Below are 10,570 nucleotides of genomic sequence, written 5' to 3'. Positions count from 1 at the left end.
TCTTTAATCAATTTTTGTAATACCAATTCAGTATGTTAACATTTTTTTAGAACAAACGAGCTTCATGTACATTGATCGAATCTGCGAAATGCATTTACAATAATATACTCGATATTCTGTTGATGACCTGTTAACATTTCCATTACAGAAACCACACACCTTGTACATATCGGCATATACATTACATGTTAAATTCATATTAATTGATTAGAATGAAGAAGATAACAATTTGGTGAAAAAGTTTTATTTTAAATTACAATAGAATCACAAACTACAAATTTTTTGTAGAACATTTATCATTCTTTATGTTAATATGATATGACGTGATGTAATGAACAATCTAGGAATTTGATATGTTACAAAATAATGAAGTTTCATGTTTATAAGGATACACAACATATTCACAAAATTTCGATTCTTTCTCGTTCGGACGAATTCACCATTGTAAAAAATGGACAACAAAAATTAATGGGAAATATTTATTTGTATTATTTTACTCAAACCAATTTCGGTATTAACTATCTTCATTACGTAACGCATTTTTAGCCTAATCAGAACAGACTTAATTTATTGAAACGAGCAACAATACAAAAGAAAAAGTGCTATCTACTTACAGAGAAACAATACTATTTATTATAAACATTAATTGTTATGTTTTTACATTTCAAAACACTTATTCCAGATGAGTAAACATGTTGTTGAAACTGACAATTCAAAATTGTCAACAATCATTTCAAAATATTTTTATTTTTTATAAATGTCAAATAGATTTTTCTAAAGAAATTGATTTTTTAGTAATTTTTAGCAGTCGTAGATAAAATGCTGTATATCACACGTGGGCTAGAGCATAATTACAGTACTCGTGTGATTGGTCTACGACCTCGTCGTACAATTCTCCACACTCGTACTGTAATTATGTTTCTAGCCCACTATATAAATAACTATTATGATATTATGTAACTGTATTACATATGTATTAATTTTGGTTTGTTGCCCATCCTTGTAGTTATATATTTGTCTTGACAAATTAATATCATAAACCATGTTCACAAAATGTGTTTTATATAATGACCTAACTCAAAGCAGATTGATGTGGATACGGAGTGATTCGCCAGAAATACAAAAAAAATACAAAATTGATACAAAAAACAATTTGAGAAAATTGCGTTTAAAGTTTCGAGTAGTAAAAACTGACTTTTTACAATTTCCAAATACTTGCCTGCTATTCTGCAAATCCAGGACCATACAATAAACCTTCCTTTTCACCATAAAATGAATCCCTCGGCAGCTGTTCTTTCCGAACTTCTATGGATACCGATTCGTTACGACGCTCTTGCCGAATCATGTACGACGCTCAACATTTCTTCGCGATATAGTTGAGATTACAAAAGAAAACTAACCTTACTCAACAAACAACATTCACGGAATAATTGTTTTATTTAAGTTCAATTAATAAAGAGCAAAAGGTAAAGGCAAAAGGCTGAAACCATATAATGTCATGTAATGAAAACATATAATGATTCGTTGCTGCAAGGAACCACAAGGATGTCAGATTCTATCCATTCCATTCGTTGGACTAATTTCTTATTAGCCAAGATTTTTCACAACCTTGTACTTCTTCTTATAGTCCTTATCCGGTCCGGATGTTGGCGATCATTCTGGCTATCACAACCTTGTTCTGTGCTGCACATGATAGTTGTTCGAAATCACAAATATTCTTGTGTCATGAATTTCTCCGTCGGCCCACACCACGTTTCCCAAGAATCTTCCCCTACAATATGTTTTGTAGAAATAGTTATTTACGTAACCAGTTATGAAATGACTAATTTTGTTTGACGAACGTAATATTTGCCAAAACGAGCGAGCGAAGCGGGCGAGTTTTGCAAATTACGTGAGTCATTATATGACCGAGGTACTCACGTTTGCGAGCTTTTGCCGTAGTTATTAATTCGATGACTTTCTTCATTCTTCGACAGATTTCTTCATTAGATACATTTCAAAAGTTCGTAATTGTTTGGTAGTTACTTCGGTCATGGTCCATGATTCTACTCTATACAGCAAGACAGAAAACACGTAACAACGGAGGAGAACCTGATTCATCTATTTCCAGTCGTCCGATGTGGTCATGCGTCTTGGAATAACTCAGCATGCATTAACTTATGGTTACATATGTAGGTGACCCATATCTTTATTTTGTATGATTACTTACATATTGTTTGTTCTGCCTTTGAGCAGAACAACTGTTTCTTTAACTTTTTTATAGATATTAATACCATAATATTTTTTCTGTTATTTCTTGACAGTCCTCCTGTAATTTCTTCTCTTTAGCTTCCCATCTTTCTTTGTATCTGGTTGTGGATCTCCAAATACTTAGGTGTATCTCTTCGTTGTTGCATCATTTGTAGAATTTCATCTATCATCCATGTTTTTCATCTGACTGCTCCAAGCAGTGTCTTACTTCTGCCTTCGTATTCGGATCTTTCAGCTTTCACATACCGTATTTGAACTTGTTTCCTGGTTTAACCTTGCACAATAATAACAAATCAGATCGTTGATCAGACAAGTTCACATTCAAGAAATTCCAGTCATTGGAGCTCTACCATTGATTGTTTAACATCAAAATCTAGCTTGGCAAGTCCCGATAAACAAAAAATTTAATATGGCATAAATGAAAATGCTGGTTCTATTGACTCAGTTTATGAGGGATTTGTCCCAGATCTACGAGGATTACTAATTTAATAAGTTACTAAAATTTAATTAGTTTTATATTATTTTTTATTGCTTGAAAAATTACTTATACATCTATTCAACCTAAATAAAAGTTTACTTGCCGTTTAAAAATTTTCTTTGAGTGCTTTATAAGTGGTATCACAGGTTCGGGTATTATAGAGTTTAAACGTTGTGCTATTCAAGACTGCTTTTTAAGCTGAAATAACTCATTCTTAAATAATTTTTATAACATAAATCATCTTCAACTCGGAGTTTCTTCAATAGGTTTTAGTGCATTTCTGGGTCACGTCTCGAAATACATGCCTTATGTCGTCTCTATTTTTTTTTCATTCAATCTTTTGGTTTTTTAATATTACACAAATTTTCACAATTGAACTAATTGAAGCCATACATTGTTATTCATCCATTTTTAATCAACATATGATAACAAGTAATGTAAAAGGTTCAAATAAAAGAGTGGAAAATATTGGGGGGTAACTTCGTATAGATTTCAAGCAGAAAACTTTAACGAGATAGTAATTTTAAATCATGCACCAGTACAATGATCTTCATGATAACCTTACTTGGCTTTTATTTGTGGGGTGCTACAAAGAGTGCTAAAATCTTTACTTGAAAATACACTATGTCATAACTGTTTGGCATAGAATGGTCACGATATTGAACTACTTTTTATAATCTAATAAGTATCTTAAATCATAGTTTATAAAAGAAAAAAAATTAAAACTTTACGTCGTTCCAGTTGGTATGGGTTTATCTTTTTGGCCTAAAGCTTTCTACATTGAACGCGTTTCGTATACGTCAAAAATGGTTTGAAGCGTACCCTACGGGAATCGTTTGACGGGACGCGGCGCGAGCAGGTTTAGCCCGCGGCCGCAGGTATGTTAATACGGCTTTGACTTGTTTGCGCCAGCCCGCCTCCGCTACATAAAAGGGTCGTATTTCGCAGCCGGAACGGCGCGCGTTGCCGCGAACCCGATATCAACGGTACGGGATCGGGTTGGTCCGAGCCCGCGGGATTATTAAGTTCGACTCCCACAACCACCCGAACCAGCCCAGGTTCCGTATCGTCCCACGGATGACAGACACGTTTCGGGAAACCGTAATTAACGAGTCCTTTCGTGAGATGCCTTCCAGCTACGTTTTCCATGAAGCAACAAAAAATTGTTTCATATCCACTTTTCAATTCAAAATTCTTTATAGATATAAACAAATCAATTATTGCGAAACTAATGTTTGGTCTCATTTTATTAGCTAAGTATAATAAATAACCTACAGCTTCTTGAAATGAGAAATTATTCATACTTAATGGTATGTTTGTTTCTTTCGCATCGTTCATGTTAAATTTCAGGATTATTTTTTCAATTAAATCGTTTTGATATAGTTTTAATTCGTCATTCATTATTTTTAGATTTTGACCAAGAAACCTATCTGGTTTCTTCCATGTTTTTGTTATAAAGTTTTCGTTTAATTTTTCTATTATTTCCTATATTTGTTTTATTTTCATTTGATATTATCAGTCCATCATCAACGTAAATACCTAATATTATTGTCCCATCATTGTTCATAAACATACATTGTTCAGATTTTAATTGTTGTAAACCTATTTCTTGTAATGTTTTTCTGAATGTCGTTGTTCTATTTTAGTGGTGCTTGTCTTAAACCATATAGAGCTTTTTTTAATTTGCGGTATTTGCATATATACATCTTCATCAAGAGTTCCGTATAAAAATGCTGTTTTTATATCGAATTTAACTATGTAACTAAATTTTGCTGCTGCAATTGCAAACAAAGTTCTTATAGCATTAGAACTTATTACTGGGCTAAAAATTTCATCTGTTAGATTACTGATATCTTGTTCAAACCCTCTAATAATTAGTCTCGCCTTAAATGTTCCATCTTCCTTTACTCTAAAAATCCATTTGCTTGATATTATTTTCTGGTCATGTTTTACTTCATTTTTATCTACTAATTCCCACCATCGTTTTCTTTTAAGGATCCTTTTTTATTGCATTCTTCCACTCGTCTTTATTTTCGTCTTTTAAAGCTTCTTCATAGTTTAGCAAAACAAAATCTTTGCATTTATCTAGCATTCTTCTTATTCTTGTACTTGTTCTGTTTTTTCCTTCTTCGCCTTTTTTCTGTCCATTCACTTAATCTCCGTTCACTTCTTCTCCATTCACTTCTTCTCCATTCGCTTCTTCTCCATTCACTTCTTCTCCATTCACTTCTTCTCCATTCACTTCTTCTCCAATCACTTCTTCTCCTTTTTCCTCTGTCGAATATTCTTTTTTGTGCTCGTGGTCTTTCTTTTCTTGATTTTCAATACTTTTATTTTGAACGTCTTGTTTGAAAATGATGTCTCTCGTGTATGTCTTTGATTGGTGTGCAAGTCGTTTATGCCATCCTTGTAAGGTATCTACAGTTATTCCTACATTTCCTCTATATCCAAAATCTACATGTTCAAATTTCATTCGATACAGCTTTCCATCTCTTAATGCTATCGCAACAACTATGTTATCTTTAGTAAATTTAGATATTTTTTCATCTGATGTCATTTTATATCGTTTCGACAGTGCATTTCCCAAAGAAAATAGATTTAGAGGTAACAAAAGTTTTTGTAAGGGCTGCACTTTTACTGATTAGTAAAAACTCTTGTAATAATACGTGTCTTTATTTACATGTTTCGCCTATCCTGGCAGGCATCTTCAGAATAGCTATAAAAATTGAATTTATGATAATTTAAACATGTTAGATTACAGAATTATGGTAAATTAAATATAAATAAAATGATACTTACAGAGTAAGATATAAGTTGAAAATAAATTTTTGAACAACGGAAATTATTATAATATTGAACTATCAGTAAAATTCTGTTTAAAAATCACAAATTGGTATTTCGGAGATAAAACAATCTACAATCGGTCTTGATAACGTGTCGAAAATGTTATCAAGTCAAAAGCCAAACAAAACCCAAAATCTGCGACTCCTATGTATGGCTAACCATAGGAGCCCTCGGTATTTTGGGATAAGGGTCAGATAGGGATTTATATATTGGTACCTGTGAGCAATATATCTGATCATTCAGACATTCTACATCGTTTGAATTGAATCTGAATCTATCAATTTCATAGCTTTCGAGTAGACTATATTTATGGCTTTTATTTTGTTGATGAAGCAGGCTGACGTTTTTATTCTTAAAGAAATCATGATTGTATGTTGAAATGTGTTTACCGAAATTGGATTCTTCTCTTTGGATGTGTTCCTTCAACCTTATTCTCAGTTTCACCTATATAATATGCACCACAGGTGTCACAATCTAATTTATATAACCCGCTATTCGTTGTAGGGTATTGTTATTTTTGTAGGATAAGGTGATACCATGTTTTTTACAGGCATTTTCAATATTATAGGCCATTTTTCCTGAGTACAGGTTGGCTCTGTATGTTTTAGTTTCTACATTTATAGGTTGGAGGGCTGTAGAATTTTTGATGTTTTGTTTGTTTAAGAATTTGTGGAAAAAAGAGTTTACTTGTTTTAGTTGAAAGCCATTATTAATACCGATTAATATTATTAAATTCAGTTCAACCTTTTTGTCTTCTATAGATAGAGGAGTTTGGTTCCATCTATGTAGGTAAGCTCTAAAAGCTGTATATTTTTGAGATTGGTTATGAAAGGAGTTTTCTGGGATGTTATTGTGTTTATCAAGTAAATTATGTTCCATATAGTTAAGAAATAAATCAGACAAAAGGTCACTCAAAGGTGAGCCCATTGATAAACCGTCTTTATAAGTGTAAAATTTATGGTTAAATTGGCAAAAGTTCTGTTCAGTACAGATTTTTATAAGGTTGTATACATGTGTAGCTTTATCAGTGCCTATTTTATTAATTAGTAAATTTTTGGTGATATCTAAAGTGTCTCTTATGTACAAGTTACATATGTCGAATGAAATCAAGGTAAAATTACGTGGATATTCTAAGTTTTGTAGAGTGCTAATTAGGTGGTATCGGTTATTAATGGTATAGTCTGCTTTGAATTCAATCTAATTTTTAAAGAAATGTATTAAAAATTTAGAAATATTGTAGGTTCTGGAGTCGATGGAAGAGATAATAGGTCTAATAGGGAAATTAACTTTATGTAATTTTATTAAGGAGTAAGCTAATGGTATACTTATGAACCCAAGTATTGTTTTTAGATTTTTAGATTGGTTTTTATCTTACGTATATTTTGTTCTTCTTCTTTGATTCCTTTGACGTCGCTGTTATTAGGTTGTTGGCCCTTTCTACGCTCTTCTCTTTTAATAATTTCTATAAGATCTTTCTTTAATGTTTCTTCTTCTTGAGCACCTCTAATCATATCTTCAATGTCTATAGCCAGTTTTGGTAGGTTCAGGAATATGGGTGTAGGTGCATATTTATGTCCTTTGTTGAGTACGTTCATTTCCGGTTGTGTGAAATTAGTGTTGGAAAGGTTAGTTATCCTCGGATGGAACTGATGGATGTCTGAATTTATGTGTGTTGTAGAGTTGGTAATAACTCGTTGTCGCGTCTCATCTCTCAACCTTATTAACTTGTTGTTCTTCTTTTTCCAAATAGGTTTTAGATGGTTTTCTCTAAATGTATGTGTTTGTTTGAGTATCTCTTGTAGTTCGATAAAGTGTAATTTTGATGTTAAAACATTGTAAATAAAATTCATCTTTCTATTTATGAAGTCTACTTTTCTATAGTGATTTTTAATTTCTTTATTTAGGTGATGTTTGTGTATAAATTTAATGTTTAGACAATTTGTAGATCATAAATTTTGGAATCAATTCTTCTGATTTGCATGTTTTGTTAAATTTGATGTGTTCCAGCGTTTGTTTAACTTTGGAAATTCAACTTTTTATAGATTAGGACTATTTTAATTCTGCTGATATTGTTAATTTAGTCGAAGTTAATATTGCAGTCCATTTTTAACCAGTTTTTTTAATTTTAGAGGTAACAGAAGTTTTTGTAAGGGTTGCATTTTTACTGGTTAGTAAAAAATCTTGTATTAAATATAATATGTCTCTTTATTTACATGTTTCGCCTGTCCTGGCAGGCATCTTCAGAATAGCTATAAAATAGATTTACCTTCAAACCTGGTATATACAAAACATTTTTCAAATCTACCATTTCCCAATTCTTTCCATTGAATGCATTTAACCGAATTCTTCCTACTGCTGTTGCATCTAAGAAATTTCCATCTCCATTCTCCCTGACAACACATGAGATCGCTTACACCACTGTCCAATATCTAATCTATCTTATTTATTGTCTCATTTAGTAAGACTGTGCTTATGAACGTATTGATTTTATCGTTTTTATTAGGTTTCTCATAATGTTTGTTGTTTCTTTGATCTTTAAACCAGCAATTTTTTGCGATGTGACCTTGTTTTTTACAAATATGATATATTGTATCCTTTTTTTTCTTTTTACAATTTTGATTAATGTGTTCAAATTTTCCGTATTGAAAGCGTTCATTTATTTAACCATTCTATCTTCACTTTATCCTTTTTTTTTGTTATTTTTGATCTACCGTGCACCTCTGGTTATTTCTTTAGCGATTTCTTTCATTCTGGGACCATAACCTGTTGTGATTTCTATTTATGTAGTAATAAATTTACATACGCTTGATAGTGAGATGTGGTAAGATCTAATATTTATTTATTGTTATTTTGTAGCCATGTACACGCATATCTTTTTTAATAACTATTGTAACTTTGGTTTTCATTAAGCTACTACTATACTTATTTATCATTTATATTTACAACACTAACAAATTGAATATAATTGATGTATTATATGTATAGATATAAATAAAGTCAAATTTGAAAGCTGAAGACGTCCCTGTAATCCAAAACGTAGCCATTCGTGACTGCAGGGCCGTGTTTCAGAGTCGAAGAGGAGAGAGCCGGGCTGGCCGGGCCAGACGAAGTGTCGTGCCCGCGGGCTCGGTAACGAATCTACCCACGGGCCGCCCGAGGGACCTCGAATAAATTTCAAACCCGGTTACGGTTTCTTATGTACATTGTTTCATTTCGACGTTCTCTCGGAACGACGACGGAACGCATTTAAAATGCAAACTCCCTTTTTGTTTTCGCCTTTTACGTGGGCCCGCGGTCAAGTTACGATCGCGACGAGGTCGCACACCACTCAAATAAAGCCTGCGTTAAGCCCTCTAAGCAATCGTCAATTAGGAACGACATTACAATAAATTTTAATATTTTTTTTCGTCCTTTTCGATTTTCTCTTTGCAATTTTGTTTTGGTTCGTATTAATTACAACAGTTCGATTTCATTTTTCTAAAACATTTTTTTGCTAATAATCTTGATAGTGAAAAAAGCTTAATTAATGTTGATTCTAAATGTTCCAATTTAAAACTTGCAAATCAATTACGTAATTATGTAATTATTACTCAAAATGATTTTACGTCATTACAACATATGAAGCTATTAATTATTAACTAACAATACTGGTCAATAATAAACATTTCAATTTTAACCGAAATTGTCTGCTTGAATTTGACCTGAAAATAATGAAAAAGGGTATGGATGAGATGAGAAAGAAAGCTTTTTTGTATTGAAAAGAAAAAGTGGTTATTTTATCAATAACTTGTCGATTATAATATTCGGGGTAGTAAGAAATTACATATGTTTCGGGGCAGACTTTGGGGCTTTCGCGGCATCACGATATCAATACATAAACTGTATGTATGGTGGTCGGTGAGTACGAACGAACCCGTGGCGCATTTAATGGCCTGGCAAGGAGAGGTTTTGTAACGACTCGGCGCTCAAAAGACATTATAATTTAAAGTTTTAATATAAGTCCCGTGCTGGCCGCCGGCAACAAGTGAGATAACTCTGAGCGCATTCGGCCCTGTGTAAAATATGCCGCCCCCGGGGTATGTATATTACGTCGGTCGATACGGCCCGGGGCGAAATTTAAATTCCGTTCGACCTCCATCGTATGGGATAGTACCCCGAGAAATTTCCCTAGTGATCGCGCGACCTTAGGGCTACACGAAGGAGACGACGACACGGCACCAGAGAGAACCGAACAACCGAGCCAAAGCCCGAAGGAAAGATGAACGAATAAGTAAAAAAATAGAAAAGAAAAAGAAATTGAGAAAAATGGAAAACGGAGCGAGGAGGAGAGGTCGGATATAATAAGCGTAGAGAAGGGAAAAATTGTCCTGAAATGCGCACGCCGCTTCGCTCCAGATGTACGATAATTTATGTGCCCCGCGTAATTGTTGCTCTGACTCGATAAGGATAATTTTCTCTTTTAATGCGTCCGTGACGCGAACCGCTTGCAGAGGTGTAACTTTGCTTGTTCTTCGAACAGATCATGATCTGTTATGTCTGAAAAACATTTTCAAAGATACCTACAGCATTATTGGCGCCTATAAATGTACATTTGCTTTTATTACCATTACATCTATTCTAAAGATAATGTAACTAATTATCAGGCTATATTGTTATATGGTAAGCAAAAGTATCATGTCGCAAGAAACTATGGCATTAGTAATCACTAATCCAAACGTCCAATAATCCAACAATTCACACCTTGCATAAATAGCACTAATCCCATTAATTGATAACACATTCTTATTGTCATTGATTTTACATGTATAGTATTTTGATTTTAACAAAACTTAACCAATTTCGATCACCAATATTTCATTCGAAAGCGTAATGATTGATCAATACAAAAATCGAAAACCCGTTTTGAAATCTGTTTCGTATTCCGATAAAACGCCAAAATATGCGAAGGTACACGAAAATAACTTTTTTTAGGTCATAGCCCGTAAACTATGTATTCAA

Source organism: Onthophagus taurus, chromosome 1, assembly GCF_036711975.1.
Source record: "Onthophagus taurus isolate NC chromosome 1, IU_Otau_3.0, whole genome shotgun sequence".
Taxonomy (NCBI): Eukaryota; Metazoa; Arthropoda; class Insecta; order Coleoptera; family Scarabaeidae; genus Onthophagus; species Onthophagus taurus.
This window is presented reverse-complemented; position numbering follows the sequence as displayed.